The sequence below is a fragment of the Prosopis cineraria genome, unplaced genomic scaffold, assembly GCF_029017545.1.
Source record: "Prosopis cineraria cultivar Desert tree isolate PC_DT_omini unplaced genomic scaffold, ASM2901754v1 PC11, whole genome shotgun sequence".
Classification (NCBI taxonomy): domain Eukaryota; kingdom Viridiplantae; phylum Streptophyta; class Magnoliopsida; order Fabales; family Fabaceae; genus Prosopis; species Prosopis cineraria.
This window is the reverse complement of record NW_026555342.1, coordinates 665424-683073: the sequence shown is the minus strand read 5'-3', so window position 1 is coordinate 683073 and position 17650 is coordinate 665424. Positions and strand designations below refer to the sequence as shown.

The 17650-nt window shown below is 30.7% G+C and overlaps 1 long non-coding RNA gene across 1 annotated transcript; it reads left to right on the top strand.

The window, feature by feature from the left end:
* Positions 1-12345: 12345 nt before the first annotated feature.
* On the top strand, positions 12346-12998 carry LOC129284921 (uncharacterized). Its single transcript, XR_008587033.1, has 3 exons — positions 12346-12399; positions 12637-12736; positions 12956-12998. It is a non-coding gene; the product is annotated as an uncharacterized LOC129284921 (long non-coding RNA).
* Positions 12999-17650: the final 4652 nt, after the last annotated feature.

Sequence of the window (17650 nt, the reverse complement as noted above, 5' to 3'; positions counted from 1 at the left end):
ATATACACGAATAAATTGTAGCTTTTTTTTTTTTTTGAATGTGTTGCATAATTAATCAAGTCTCATATTTCAAATACTAATCTAAATTAAACCCATATATATATTCTCAAATGGACTTCACGAAAAAATTAACGTCGTAGTAATATGAAAAATTAGGCTTAAGTTAGACTAGTATTATATTGTTAAGAAGTTTTTTCAAATTAAATTTAAAAAATATTTGTTTCTGATGTACAGAATGTTTAATCGCTATGTTTATCTGAAATTTGGTTAGAATATGGTTTCTTTAACTTGGTGTATTTTTTTTTTAGAGAAATTCTTAATTGCTTTAACCCAGAACAAAAATCAAGAAACAATTTGAACTTACATGCAATGGTTAAACAAAAAACAGAGAGTTAATTTTATAGATAAAAATCAAAGTAAAATGAAAGAAAAAGGTGGCCCCCATATTATATCAAAATAAAAGATTTAAAGAAAAAGTTCAATGTCAATCAACCAGGCTGGATTTAGCATAATAAGTTAGGTTTTTTAAAATATGGCAAACTAATGTTCAAATCCTTATTAAAAAGAGACATTAACATTTAATGTTCGATTATGTCTTGAATAAAAGAAATGTTCAATGTACTATACATTACTAACTTAAGGGGGAAAATAGTGGAATATTCTCATTCAGTGCTTGCCCATTTCTTGCTACAATTCAAACTCTGTATGAAGTAGAGATTATTATTAAATACCAGATGGAGCTATAATGAATTTCTAAAGGCAAAATTTAGTTCTCTTTTATCTTTATATAAGATTTTAATTTAATTTTTTAATTTTATAAATTATCTTTGCAGTTTTCTACCCAAACATTATTAGTATGTTAATCTATAATAATACTTTTTTATGTTAATTATTGTTATTTTAAGAAATTAAACTTCACATGTTAATATTTAAAATTTTTTTGTTAACATTTAAAAGTTTAATGTTGGTATTTTTTTTGTTAAAGAAATTAACAATATTAGATTTAAAGGATTGAAAAGAATTAAAGGACTTAAATAAAACCTGGTGTGAAGTTAAAGTATCATTGCATTTTTGTTATTTTTAAACTATACTTGTATTCTCATATTTAATATATTTATATATATTAAAAAAATTAAACATACAATGTTTGATCCGGCGAAATTAAGAAAGATAATAAAAGTTTTCATCATTCAAGTTTGTTTAGATTGATTTGGTCCTCAAGTTTTTTTTTTTTTTTTCAATTTGATATCTTAAATTTACCTTAATTATCAATTTAGTCTTTATTGTTTGAAGAGAAAGTAATACTTCTAAAATATACTAACATAGATAATAAAATATTAATAGCAACTATGTACGTTAGTGAAAAGAAGTATAATTATTTAAAAAACATATTTATAAATTTTAAAATTAAAAATGTAAAATTCTATATTGATAAAATTAAACTTATTTGAGGACTAATTTACTTTCATTTAATTACATATGCATGCCTAAGTCATCAATATATTTTATATATTATTAGATTAATTTGAGAATCAATTTGTATTTTAAAACATAAAGGACCAATATGATAATTTAAGAAAAGAAAATTTTTTACTAAAGATACCTAGACTAGAGATAATAAAAAGAGGACCTTTGATACAGTAGTAGGCATACAAACAAGTCATGTTTGAAATTAATTCGAGGGAAAGTATTGTAATAAACAAGTAAACTAAGACAATGAACAACAATCTGAAGGATAATAAATCATATATAGTAAAAACACGAACAAGTTGTACTAACATGAAAGCAATATTTGAAATTAATTCAAGCAAAAATGTTATAATGAGCAAGTGAAGTAAGATAATGAATCATAGTTTAAAGGGTGATGAATAACATACAATAAGGACATGAACAAGATGTGCTAGAAAATTTTAATAGAGACAATCTTATCATTTCTTAGAAAATTTTAATTTTAATTCAGTATCCTAAACTTGAAATGTAGTTTTGAAAATTCAAAAGCTCTCTTTTTTATTATCTTTAATCTGGATGCCAATAGTGAAATCTTCTCTTAAGAAAACATAAAAAGACCAAGTCTGCGAAATTAATTTTATGGGACCAAATCAAAGACAAATTTAAGAGGGAAAATGATAATTAGAGACCTCATGGGAACATTAATTATAGTTACATACCTTGAATTATTAAAATCTCAACTACAATCTTGATCCTTACTTGCAATAAATTAAGTATCTTTTGTTGATGGCTTGAAATTCATTACTGACTTTTGTAAATTCTCAATTAATGATACAAGGATTTTTAAGTATCTTTTGTTGATTTCTCAAGCAATTTATCTATAAATTGACAATAAAAAATCACATGTGATTGATTTGTGTTTCATAACCAATTCTCATAAATTTTCATCTAATGTTGCCAATAATCCTAACTGTTTTTTTGTAGATTTTCAAAATGATTTATCTATATATATTAATAGGAAAAAAATCACAAGGAATTGATTTGCAATTCACAATTAACTCTTATAAATTCTCAATTAACATTATTACAAATAATTTCTGTATTTTATTGATTTTCTAAGTAATTTTTCTTATATTAATAGTAAAAAATCGAAAGTCACGGTTGACTCTTAAAATTTTTTTATTAACATTATAAATAATTTTAAGTATATTTTATTGATTTCTCAACTAGTTATTTCCTTTTTTTTTAATTGCAAATAAGGACAATGATTTATAATTGAGATTTTAATAATTTAAGGTTTAGAATTGTAATAAATGTTTTTATAGGGTCCCTAATTATTATGTTTTTCAATTTAAGTAGCTAAAAATTTTATCATCCCAAAATCAAAGGACCGCTTAATTCATGTAAAAATCCAAACTATCTCCAAAAATGAATTATTCGTTCACTTGGGGGGTTGATTTCTCTTAGATTTGATGGCCATCTAAAAGACGACGTCGTGGACGCAAAGCTGGAAATAATGTACTGAAGAAAATGAAGACAAAAAGGTGAAGATAAGGAAAGAACATAGAAGAGATCGAAATCAAACAAAAGCGACTCCAGGGCAGGGTTTCCTCAATCTTACCAAGTTTAGCTTTATATATATATTTTTTTTTTCAACTTACTCTCCAAAACTTCCCTCAATCTTTCCTTTCTTCTGCTATTATTATTTATTTATTTTACTTCTCTTTTCAGATTCTTGCTGGTAAGAACTCTTCTGCTTCTGACTTCTTCTCAACAAACCTCATCTTTTCTGTCGGCTTATTTCATATTTATTTTCTGGTTCCATTGATCTTCAATGCTTATCTTTAATACCCATATGGCTCGGTACTGTGTTCATCCAACGCACACACTTTTCTTCATCATTTGATACTTATTCATCACAGAATATGCAGAATTTTTTTTTTTTTTGGGCTATAGATTTCTCTAACTACTTTTTGATTTAAAATTGTTTAGTTGAGAATTAAAATGACGAGAAGGAAGATAGCGATAAAAAAGATCCAGAACGTATCAGCGAGGCAAGTGGCTTTCTCAAAGAGAAGGAAAGGTCTATTCAAGAAGGCTTCGGAGCTCTCAACTCTCTGTGATGCTGAGATTGCACTCTTTGTGTTTTCTGCTTCTGGCAAGCTCTTTGATTATGCTAGTACAAGGTATCTTTCCTCTCTCTAACTTATTTCTTTTACTAGAAATCTGTATAATCTAAATATTCCAATCACGTCTGAGATTTTTTTTTATATATTTTTTTAGAGGAAAAGAAAACCAGCTGATCTATGCTTTGTTCATCTCATTCATGCATGCTTTTCTAAATGCGTGTATATTCTCCTTTATAGTTTTGATAGAGTGAGATTTCACAGGAAATGGCTCTAAACTATGCACAATAGTTTAACTTAAAAACCTGGATTTTTTTAAAGTACTGGTTCAGAATTTATGTGTCTGATCTGTTCAATTATGATACTTAATTACCATGTATATGTTTTGATGATAATTACCATGTAATTACCAACTAAGACCCAATCATGAGATAATATGAATAATTACATTGTTAATATTGCTTGTTTTGCCAACATCTTCAACATTGTTACAATGTTCTGAGGTTTTACTGCTAAAATTATGAACTGGATAGAGTTAATTCGAGCATTGAAATATCAGCTTAACTTGCATTCTCAGTCTTGGAAGACCATGTAAATTGTTCAACGTTTATATATGCGAATCATATATACTTTCAAGAATATTCATGATTCTGAAAACATATATATTGGTTAAACAAAAGCATGCTATCTGTGTAGGAACAATAGATTCCATAAAGCTGCTTAGGTTTTTGATAATTTAAAAACGTTATTGGTTTTCTGTGTGTGTGTGTGTGTGTGTGTGTGTATGAAATGGTCGCTAAGATTGTTTAGCACTAAATGGGTTTTGAGGTAAAGATCATCATTCAGGAGTTACTGATGAAGTTAAGAAGTGCAAAATGCATGGTGTACTGCTTATCCTCTCCACATCTCTGGAGATTTAATTTGTCTATAACATATAGATGGTTCAGATATTATAATTTTTATTTGAAATATTTTTAACGTTTTTGGAAAATAGTATTTATGTTGTATTATGTTTCTTTCAAGGGAAAAATATCAAAATAAAAATTAAATTGTCCATATTAAATAAACAGTTAAAACAAGTACAAACCTTATATATAAGTACTGTAAGATTAGATAACGTTTAGAGAAAGAAAATAAAAGAAAGGCACAGAGAATAGGAAAAAGGCAAAGTTGAGAGTAGATTGTTCAGTGCTCATTTATTTTGTATATGTGATCAGTTTATACAGACAACAATAATCGAAAATGCTAACGAATGCAAAATAGAAATGCAATCAACAAATAATTTCAATATTCACCAAAAAAAAATTGATTGTGTTAACCTAAATCGTTATCAAATTGCATTTAATTACATTAATACTCTTTCACCAACTTAAGATGGTAGAATAGAGACTAGCTTGAATTTGTCCACAAAGGTATAAAATCAACCTGGATTATTTGCAGTGGCGGATAAAGGACCTAAGGCTAGTGGTGGCATAGTTTTCATTTTGACAAAAAAATTGCTGTGATTTGGATTGCTCTTTAATTTCCAGTGAGTTCAAATGAAGAAGATTAATGGGGACATAATAAGAGACAATGCGCAGATACATGTACTTTAGTGAAATTCAGAGGGAGCACCTGCTCCTGCCCTAAGGCTCTGTGCAAGTCTATCTCTGATTATGTGACTTGGTGAATATGTCAGCTGATTATCTTAAAGTAATAGGATTTAGATGGAGAGCCCCCATTTCCTCAAACAAAGTGATAATCAATCGTAATGACTATGATGTCTACATTAAGAGGCTTTGAGAGATTTCTAAATCAACAAGGAATAACAAAAGCAAGATTATCTTATAGAAGCCATGTCTGCAAGTCCATGAACATGATACTCATCTTTAGTGCTGGAAGCAAGGTATACCTTTAACATATAAAAAAGATGTAGAAGATTGTTGTGTAGTGGGTGGTACAAGCTAAGTTTCACCATAAACTAGGTGAGCAAAACATAAGAAAATGTTTATGCTCCTTAATTACTCCCCATCATGTCATCTCTTGTATTAAGCTATGGGGGATGATATAGTAAGAACGTGTGAATTTTTTTTTTCTTACTGCTTTATGCATAGCCTCACTTTGGGTAGGACTTAAAGAAACTTCATTCAAAGATTCATAGTAAAATTTCTCTACCATCATTGGCACATTGCAATAGACTAATAGAACTTCACATAAAGCGCAGACCTTCATAAATGTCTTTGGTGAAGCGAGGAAATTAGAACAATAAAAGATATTTGCCATAATTATTTATGACAAAGATGATTAAGGTCTAAGACCATACACATGTTGGAGAAATTATGGATCTCTTACTATTTAAAATAATTGGTAAATACGGTTCATAACCATTGTGTGCGTGCGTGTGAGACAGAGAGAGAGCCAAAATTCAGTTTTTAACTGCGTTCCCTTTTTCTTTTATGTTTTTTCTATTACATCATGAGGGGCTTGCACCCTTAATTACTATCTACTGCCCAGCTTGCTAGCTCCACGTGAATTTGTTGGGCTTGGGGAATATCCTCAAAAAGTTAAAAAAATGGGTGGGCTCAGTAGTAACAAGAGGATGCGTAAAGTGGTTTCAACACCCATATCTTAATACAAAATAGCTTTTCATCAACTTAAATCTATTCACATTTAACATCCCAACAATTTTCCCTTACAAGTGTGAGTCTACCATAGACCACATAAGCACGCTCCTCCTATTTGCCATATTTTAAAGATGTAACCTTATCAAATTGTGCGTGGGGTGATGTGCAATGTAAGTTTCTTTTAATCTAGGCTTTCACAGTCTTTACACAACTATTCTATATTGTAAACAATACTTTGATATCACTTATTGAGCTTAGAGAGCATCCTAAAAAGGAGGAAAGAAACTAGCTAGTCCTAGCAATAACAAGATGTGTATAAGCATGTTTGATATCACATTTTAACTTAAAACTTTAAGATTATGTATATCTCTTCTTTGACATGCATATGTCTTCTTCAATGTAGCTCAAATCTACTCACATTTAACATCCCAACATTCTCTCCTCAAGCAAGTCGGCATTTGACATAACTTGTTGGGTGAGGAACAAATAGTGTTGGAAATACTCAAGCCGAGTCGTGAAAGGCTGCACCTTTGATGGGTTTGGCATGAGTCATCCCACTAGAAATATGAATAGGAAAACCTAGCGCAGCCCACAAGAGGTCCGATTTTACTCATTCATTCATTTTTTATTTATTATGGAAAGTAGAGGCCTGTTGGCCATATTATTGTTAATGTCTCAAAGAAATCACCAAGAATTAAATAAAATTGTCCGGGGACTAAAATGATTTTATTTAATGCAACCTGAATATATCCAATAAACATATTGATATAACTTCAACAAAATCTATTTTAAAGTTCACAAAATTTAATCATTAACATTTCTTAAATAAGATTAACAAAAATACTAAATCAGAATTCCACCACAGAATTACAAAGTTCACAAATTTGAAGCACAAAATAAGCTTTTAAGTCAACCGTTATATTATCATAATTCATGATTAATTATTAGCTTCAAGAATAATGATAACATTAGAAGCTGTATGCAATCTAACAAAGAAAAATGCTAAACCAATTTTGGTCAATAGAATCAAAATCCATCAAAATTTTAGTTAATAAATTCAAACCCAGCAAAAAATAAAAAAACAACTAGAATCATCTTATATCCATTGTCATGGATCAAGAAAAATACACAATACACAAAAAATTAAGCATAAAATAAAAAGTTAACAATATTAGCTGATTGTATATGGAAACACAAGGTTACAAGGAAAGCAATACTCAGAGAAGAAGTTAGAAATGATGCAGTATTGACAAAAGTAGGTGAAGTAGTAGATACCTAGTAATGAAATTTAGGTATAAGCCTCCGTAAGTTAAGAAATTTAGGGTTTGAAACCAGCAGAGAGAAGGTTAATAATGGAGCAAAGATACCTATTGACTTTTCATGCCTCTCTGACTCCTTCCTTAATATTCATTATTAGTACAAGGAGATGTGAGAATGAGTAATACTTCAGCTTCTACCACTTTAACTATCTTCTCCAAGTTCATCTTGCTTTGATCTTATTCCCATATGTCAACTAGCATCACTAATCAGATTGAATGGTGAGGGAGTGAACCTAAAAGGGATTGATTTATGTGAGAGGCTGAGAGTGAGATGATAGATGAGTGAAGATTTGAAAATGGGAAGGAAGTGAACTTGTTGGCAGTGACCTAAGCATGAGAAGAAAAGACGGAGGCAACATATGAGTGTGTTTGTGTTTGTGTGAGGTTTTTAGTTTAACTTGGAGCCTTTGAGCTCAAGGTCAAAAGCAAAGCAAATATGAGGCTATTGGCATGAAGGAGTGACTCATGTAGTCTTAGAGATTTAGATGAGTTTTATGCAATGTTGTAGGAAAGGATCAAGAAATTTCAAGAAATTAGGCTTTCATTGTCTTCATTCATGTGTTCTATATTGTGATCAAGACCTTGATACCACTTTTTTTAGATTATAGAGCATCCTGAAAAGGGGGAAGAAAATGCCTAGGCTTAGCAGCCACAAGAAGATACATAGAAATCAGTTGGATACCACATCTTAACTCAACCATAAGGTTATGAGTTTTATAGGTCCTAATTGGATACCTTTCCTTCAATGCAACTCAAGTTTACCCACATTTAACAACCCAACAATATCCTCCTTTGATAAGTCAACTTTTGACATCCACATTATGTTAGGAACAGAACGAGGGATGCTCATAGAAACATAGGGTTACCTTGAAAGCAATGCTCATAGAAGAAGTTAGTAATGATGTAGCATGATAGAAATAGGTGAAGTAGTATATACCCAGTAATGAAATTTGGGTAAAAGTCACTATAAGTTAAGAAATAATTAGGTTGAAACCAGTAGAGAGAATGTTAATCTATGAAGTAAACATGCTTATTGAATTTTCATGCCCCCTTTTCACTTCCTTACTTAAGATTGTATATTAGTATAAGGAGACATGAGAATGGCTCATACTTTGGCCAGCCTTCCCCACTTTAACTTCATTCTAGAGTTTCACACCATTTTGATCTCATTCACATGTGTTCACTAGCATCACCAATTAGATCAAATGAAGAGGTAATAAAACTAAAAGGGATCAAGTTGTGTGAGAAGCCAAGAACAAGTTGACAAATAAGTGGAAGATTTGAAGAAAATAGAGAGGAAGTAAACTCTTGGCAGCGGCTTGAGCATGAGAAGAGAAAATAGAGGTGATAGATGAGTGTGGTTGTGGTTGTGTGGGGGTTTTTAGTTTGAATTGGAGCCTTTGAACTCAAGGTCAAGAGCACAGCAAATCTAAGACGATTGGCATGTGGGAGTGATTTATTTAGTCCTGGAAGATTTAGATGATTTTTATTTTTGCAAAGTTGTGGAAAAGGATTAATAAATTTCAACAAATAAGGATTTTCCCATCTTCACTCATGTAGTCCATATTGTGATTAAGACTTTGATAATACTTGTTAGGCTTATGGAGCATCTTGAAAAGCAGAAAAAACTATCTAGGCCTAGCATCAACAAGAAGATGTATATAAATGGCCTCGATACCATATCTTAAATTAAAACCTTAAGGTTATGAGACTATAGGTCCATCTACTTGGATTCCTCTTCTTTAATCCAACTCAAGTCTACCTACATTTAATAACCCAACAATCTTTTCTAGCATGTTAACCTTTGACATCCACTTGTTGGGTAAGGAACAGAACAAGGGATGCTTATAGAAACATTGGGTTACCTAGAATCCAATACTTATAGAAGAAGTTAGGAATGATGTAGTACTGATAGATATAAGTAAAGTAGTAGATAACCAGTAATAAAATCTGGGCAAAAGTCACCACAACTTGAAAAATTATTAGCTTGATACTATTAGAGAAAGGGTTGATTCATGGAGTGAAGACACTTATTGAGTTTTGTTCCCCTCTTCACCTCCTTCCTTAAGATTGTATATTAGTACAAGGAGGCATGAGAATGGGTAACACTTTAGCTTCCACCACTTTAACCACCTTATTCAAATTCACGCCACTTTAATCTTATTTTGATATGTCAACTAGTATCACTAATCGAACTAAACAGAGAGGTAGTGAAACTGAAAGGGTCAAGCTATATGAGAGGCCAAGAGTGAGATGACAAATGAGTGAAAGATTTGAGAATGGAGAGAAAGTGAAATTGTTGTAGCTACTTGAGCACATGAAGAGAAGATGGAGGCAACATATGATTGGGGTTGTCTTTATGTGGGGTTTTTAGTTCAACTTAGAGCCTTTAAACTTGAGGTCAAGAGCAAAGCAAATTTGAGACTACTAGATGGATGGATTAACTCTTCTAGCCTTTGGAAGGTTTAGATGAGTTTTATTCAAAGTTATGGAAAAGGATTAAGAAATTTTAATAAACTAAAATTTCATTGTTTTCACTTATGTAGTCTATTTCATTATCAAGACTTTAATACCACTTGTTAGGCTTATAGGGCATCCTTAAAAGGGTGAAGAAACTATCCAAGGCTAGTAGTAACAAGAAGTTACATATAAATAGGTTTAATATTGTATCTTAACTCAAAACTTTAAGGTTATGAGTTTACAGGTCCTTCTATTTGGATATGTTTTCTTCAATCCAACTCAAGTCTACTCACAATTAACACCCCAACAATCTCCTCTTCTCGTAAGTCAACCTTTAACATCCGCTTTCTAGGCAATGAACAAAACAAGGAACCTTATACATATACCTACATTTATTGAAACTTGGAATTGTTAAGTTGAAATTCTTATAGTAAGTTGTGGCCACCAACAATTCCATTGATTTTTCATTGTCAATGTACTCTATTGGTTAGACAATTCAACACTTTGGAAAGTCAATCCAAATTCAATGGGATAGATAGCAAGATTCCTTGAGTCAAAATCTAGACCCTATGAAAATTCAAAGGCAATTTTATATGCTTGTAATAGGTGTTCAATAGTGGAAGGTTTAGATGAGTTTTATGTCAAGATGAAGCAAATGATCAAGAAATTTCAAGATGATTTATTGCAATCTAAAAAAAGATGATTTCAAGGGTAAAAGCTATTAAGGATTTGAATACAACTAGTGTTAGTGGTAGCATGTGTAAGGGAATCCATACTTAAGCACATGACAACTCTATTTGTGGCACAAGACAATGTTAAGTGATGCTACTAATAATGGGATGGTTTTAGAAAATTGACTTTAAAATGAATTTCGTTTGGGTAAACATTTGACATTTTGGAACTTTTATGCACTTGTTGGAAAATGTTGTTAATAAGTTTTTTAACTTCTATGGTAAATTTCATTTAACTAACTTTGGTGATGAATTTCATTTATGTGACTTTGGTGTTGAATTTTATTGAACTGATTAAAAAAATAAAAAACTTGTTAGGGCTAGAGATCATCTTAAAAAAAAATGGAGAAGCAAGCTAGGTCTAGCAACAACAAGAGGATACATATAAGTGTACTTAACATCATATTTTAATTCAAAATCTTAAGGTATAGTAAATTTATCTTCATTTATGTTCCAACAACCTCCCCCCATTGAAAGTCCATCTAGAACACAAGCATATTGTGCAAAGGAGAATTTTTTCAATTTGAGATTTTCATATATCATTGTCTTCACACAAGTCCCTATCAAACTAGGCTCTGATACCATTTGTGGGGCTAGGAGATCATTTAGAAAAGGGGAAAATTAGCTTGCCTAGTAACAATAAGAAGATCAAGTTATTGAGCTAGATATCATATATTAATCTAAAACCTTAAGGCAGTGACTTTATAGGTCTTTCCACTTGTATCTCAACACATATTCATTTCGTTTCTTATTTCTTATATTTGCATATCAAATTGTCTAACTAATTGAAAAAGCTAATGGAATACATTGATATTCAACTTAATGATTCAAAAGTCAGAGTGAGTAATGATTTGTGCAAGTATTTTATGCTATCAATTAAGTTAAAACAACAATAATAACAAGAAGCCTTATCACACTAAGTGGGGTTAGTTACATGGATTGCACAATGTTATTTTACTCTATCATCAACAAGCTTTTAAGAATATTATTAGCTAAAAGGTCTTAGTCAACAATTTCTATAAGTTTCATCTTCCTTTACCCCTCTTTATAGAGCTCAAGATTATCTGTTCCACTTTCTTTACTGGTGTCTCCCATGGCCTTCTCTGTACATGTGCAAACCATTTCAAGTGATTTTCTAACATTTTTCTCTCAATAGATGCTATGTCCACTTTTCTCATATGTGCTTATTTTGGATTTTATTTTTTTGTGTACGCACATACATCTATCTCAACACCCACTTTGGTCAACTAAGTTACGAGAATATATTAAAAATAAATTAAAACTATGAGCCAATTTTCAACATCTTTGTTGTTTCAAGCATGGGGCATGTGATTGAAAGGAGAAACTTGTACTCAGATGTAAAGCTTGGCAAGACATTCTAGCCATCTCTTGAGCTGCAGGTATAATATACTTATCCCACCTACCTCTTTAGATGATCTTTTGTTGTTTTTGATTAATTCACAACTAAAAAGAGTGAATGAATTTAATTTATGATGCAAAGATAAAAAATGCAATATTCATTATATATCATTATTATCATTACTCCACGACAGACTATATCTAATATGAATTGAAAATAAAAATTTTGAGATGTCAAGGAAAAATTAGCAGATTTTTTTTTTCTTTTTTGGCCTTTTTGGGTAAATGGACAGGTAGAAGCTGAATATTTTAAGCTAAACAAGGAACTGGGAGAGAAGACTCGTGAATTGAGGTATGATTATGGAGTTACAAATAATCAATATCTATATCTATATATCTATATATATATATATTATATAATACGATATAAAAAGTTATATTGAGTCATTATTCATAAGCAAGGAATTGTGTTCTTCTTCATATTTGCACGGGAGCCTCACAATCTACACATCCAGTTTTATCATATAATATACGATGTGTTACAATAAGTTTATTGTTGATTCAAATCCATGGTTTCCACATGTAACAGGCACCTCAATGGAGAAGGACTTCAAGGATTGACCTTAAGAGAACTAAAGAAGCAAGAAGATCTAGTTAGCGCATGCTTGCATCGTGTTTCAAAAGCCAAGGTTTTCCTTTCCCCTATAAGATCAATATTTTTATCTGTCTTATTTAGCATATTAATATATTATATAAAAGTTTATTCTTTATTGTATCGGTGTTTTTACTTCACCATTAGTTTATAATATTTCTACATACATGACATATTCTTCTTTTCTCCATATACTTTTGTTATTCAATGATACATTGAATCCTATATATGCATGGCATGAATAATATGCTTTCAGGCTGAAGCATTTGGGCAAGAGATCAGTATTCTGAAGAAACAGGTTAGAGTTATGTTCATTTATCAAAAGTGTCTCATACATTATATTCGTCTTAGTTATAATAATGAGATACAATTGATCATTAATTTTTGGGATTATGTATTCTTAAGAAATTTTAGTTTTTCAAGTGTTTGCAAGCTTATAAGATATTCAAATTTGAAGACCAAAAACTTGAAAAATATGTGTTACATATAATATGTGTGTGTGTGTGCGCGCGCGTGTCTTAAATGAGAAGAATACTCATCTGTTCATGCAAGTGATCATTCTCAAATCGTGCATAAATTATAACTCCACAATAACTACTAGAAAAATTAAAGATAGTAATAATTAACATGTAGGTTACGTTGCAGCTGATATTAAAATACAGTATATATACTTGTAGGTTTCATTAAGATAACTTGAACCTCCCACTAATGTGTTTCAATATAATGGCTTTATGGATGAATATTACATTATTTGCGTTTGTTAGTGTCTGGCAATTTTCTTCTTCATTTGGAACAATTTGTTGAGTGCACAATATGTGGGGCTTAGGATTTCTAACACGTCCCCCTGTAATATTCTTTGTAAAACTCAGCTTTTTTAATATCATTTTTCTTTTTTTGTCTTGAATCATCTTCTACATAAAATAAGAGACATTCTAATACATCTTCAAGTCTCACAATGGTAAAGTTTTGTATCCTTTTGACAATTATTAAAAGAAAAATCCCAAATTATTAGGACTTTAAGATATCACAATTTTTCTTATTTTATGTAGAAATCAATGATTTGAAAAGCCAAAAAAAAAAAAACAAAAAGAAATTGGAAAGGTGAAACATTACAAAGGCATTAGAGGGCCTCAAACATTTTTTTTTTTTTACTGACGTATTTATTTTTAATATCAATGAAGGAAGACAGGCTCGTGGAAGAGAACCAGAGACTAGACCAGGTTTTTCAAATTCTTGCCATTAATTCTCTTGTTTATTAATGTCTGTATCTTCATAATTATATTATATTTCTCATTTTCCATGTCCTTAAACTTAATGCCAATCAAGGAATTAAAATTCATTGAAGAAAATCAGAGATTAGAACAGGTATGTATATATAGGTTTCAGATTCTTGTATTTCTCAGTAGTTTTTGTCTGAGATTTGTCCATCAAACTGTGAAATGAATTAAACTGTCTGTTAATAGGTTCCAAGGTTAAGCATGACCAAGACCAGTGATTGGCCACCTGTCTCACGACGATGTAAGATTTGTAACCTCCTTTTAACGAGAGAGAACTGTTTTATGATTTATAATTGCTTTTTTTATTTTCAAATTTTTGGTGGACAACAAATTAAACGTGTTTGGGCCCTGATTTTCAGTTATATTTATCTAGGCTAATTATTTTATTTTGTCCCCTCAAAAATACCATGGATTATTCGGTTTTGCATTGAATTAGAGTGATCCCATGGATTTTCACGAAACTAAGATATGAGTTTCGCTGTTTAATTAACGCTTTATATATATATATATATATATGATTTTGTTAATGAGTATTGGTAGCTCATGAGAATGAACTTTTCTGCGCGAAACTAATTAATTTGAATGATTTGCAATTATACATATGGTTGAGTTTAATTGATGATCTATATATGAATCCTAAAATTTTGGCACAGAATTTGGTTGCCCTAAATTCCAGCACAAATATTAGGACAGATTTTGTGACAGATCTATGACTTCTTTGTGACGGTTTTTGGTCTGTTACAAATTTCCGTTGCAAATCCATCTCTTGTTTTCATCTTGTAGTCCATACTATTCATGACTAGTTTTATTTAATTTACTTGGAGGGTACTCTTTCCATGAATCAAATTAAAATCTTTGAATGAGGATGCACATTATTATTGGGCTAATTATGGATTATCTTTATTTCTTGAGTGTGCCTGCGTACGTGCATGTTGGTATAGTTGTTTCATTGTTTCAGCTTAGTTAATTTTCTCTTCTAAATTATATATTCTGTTTTGTATTATAATACAACAAAACAATAGTGATCCATCTAGTCAATGTTCTATAGGCAATAATCAATAGTAATAGCGTTCATTCCCACATAAAAATAGAGATTAGTGCAATTATTTTCTTTTTGCTAATACATCTGTAAGCGCTCTTTGATGAATTTAGAGTTATGTCCTTGTCTTGATGAGTACATGAGACTCAACGCACCTAAAAGAATTTACCATATTGCAATTCCAAAGAAGAAGCATCAATTTTTAGATAAATGAGTGGTGAGAAAATTGTTGAGTTATAGGATTGTTCGCAAGCCAGGCTAGTTTAGTGTCAGGCCGAAAAGAGGCCCAAAACATCCTTTAGGTCAATTGTTATTACTTAATTTTAAAATTAATTAGTACATATTTTAATTGAATTTCTTAATTTCTTTTTAATGAATGAGTTAGATGCAACAATACCAAAATATATAAAATATTTTATTTCAGGAAAAATTAGGTTCCAAAAAATCAATTTAATGATAATTAGGTTTTAAAAAATTGATTGAAAAAAAGCTGCAATTATAAATTTTAGACAATTGCAAGTCGAACATTAGTCATTGGTCACGATAAATGAGCTGCAACAAAGACTTTCACATTTACAGCTATATAAACAGATACTTGTAACTTATTTTTTTAATTTATGGCTAGATAAATAGATAAAGTGTAACTCATTTTTAAATAAGTTTTTTAGAAATAGCTGCTATTAATTGATTTTTTGGACCTGAATATCATTTCCCCTTTTATATTTTAGCATTTGCTTTTATTTCCTCAAATTTGCTCTAAATTGGGGTTAAAGAAACAAATGATTCAAAATATTTAGATGCCCAATAAAAAATTAAAGAAAAGTTTAATAAGAGGAGAGTCTAAAATAATTACTAATTACTAAGTAGAATAAAGATGTGTAACTTTATATGAGATGTGTTTTGTTTAATATAATTTTGTAATTCAGATTAAAAGAATAAAGATCAATAGTGAAAAAGTCAAGTTAATCACATATTTGGAAATTATTGAATTAAGTCCCCTGGATGTGTAAAATGACGCCCAAGTGTCAAAATCATTAACGGTCAAAACCATCATGATCGAAAATGCTCGTACCCATTCCGCAACAATTAAATCGTTCAATTGTAAAATTTTAAAAATAAGAAAATAAGTTGTGAATAATAAACAATTAGATCGTAAATTTTAGAAAATAAGTTGTAAATTATACCAAAAAAATTAGAAATACTTTAAAATTAAATTATAAATTTTAAAGATTAGTTGTAAATTAAGTTAAATAACTCGTTCAAAATGGACTATAGAATTATGCAGGAGTAGGAGTTGAATAAGCTAATCGAAAGGTCTCAAGTTTGAATTATGAGAGACACAAAGACATTGAATAAAGGATTAATGGTCAATTTTGTCCCTAGACTAGTTATGAAAGCATATAAATGATTCTAAACTCAATTATGAGTAATTTATCTCTCTTAAATAAAGGATTAAGACTTTTAAATTTTCACCCTACCATTTGAATTGTCAATTTTTTCTATTAGTTGGGCCTACATTTAAATTTTTTAATATTTACTTATTATAAAATATTGCATTGCGGTCCCACCAATTAAAAATATTCTTCTCTCCCTTCCACCTTCCCCCTCCCTCCCTCCCCTCTCTCCCCATCATTCGACCAAGATCTCCAAACATGTTGAAGACGAGAGTGATGAAGATGTAATTTCCATGGTCTAGAATGTCCACTAATGCCCATAGAGTCATGTTGCGTCTCCATGGAAAAGATGTCGACTTTGAGCCTATTCTGTTATCCAACTACTCACACAACCACTGCCTTTAGAGCGTCCTTAGCCCCACCAATGCTCCCTTCCCCTTCCTCACACTCCTTCAACCCTGCCATCACCACCTCATCCTCCTCCTCCACCACCACATTTTCATTCAAAACAAGGGAGTCCTCCACTACCACCTCCTCCTCTTCTTCCATCTCTCTGAGCTCCAACTCAACTTTGGTTTCGACTCTGATAGCCTCTCTGCCCTCCACCTTCTAGGACAACCCACCTCAAGATTGGCCGAACCTACCTTCATGCATGCAATCAATTCAAATAGGAGTACAATTTATAACATCGAGCATCTAAATCATCATTTAAAGAGTGCCTTTGTATTTCTTTGATAATATATAAAAACTGTAGGTTCTACAAGCTATATTCTAGAGTAAAAATTAACATAACTTTGAATTCGGCTATAATAAACTGTAGGAAAAACATGATTTTAAATTCCTATATTTTGCTCACGTTTTACTATTGATTCCTGTACCTTTTTCTAGTGTTTTAGGTCCTTACACTTTTGTTAAACAATTAAAAACAAAAGTGCAAGGTCCTAAAACACTAGAAAAAAGTACAAGACTTAAAGTTATGTTTTTCCTAAACTGCATGATAAAGACTACCATATAATAAATTGCTCCATCCGATCCATAGCATATGAGTGGTATGTAATCCTACTCCCCTTACTCACAAATGTCTTGTTTAGTAATACATCATCCTCTATCCACTTGTCCTCTTTTCTTCCTTGTCTTCAGTGGGCTTCTTCTACTCATCCTCTGTCTCCCTTTTCGTTACCCACAAATGGCTTAATCTCATTATTGACGTCTAGATTCAATATATTTCCCAACAACAATTA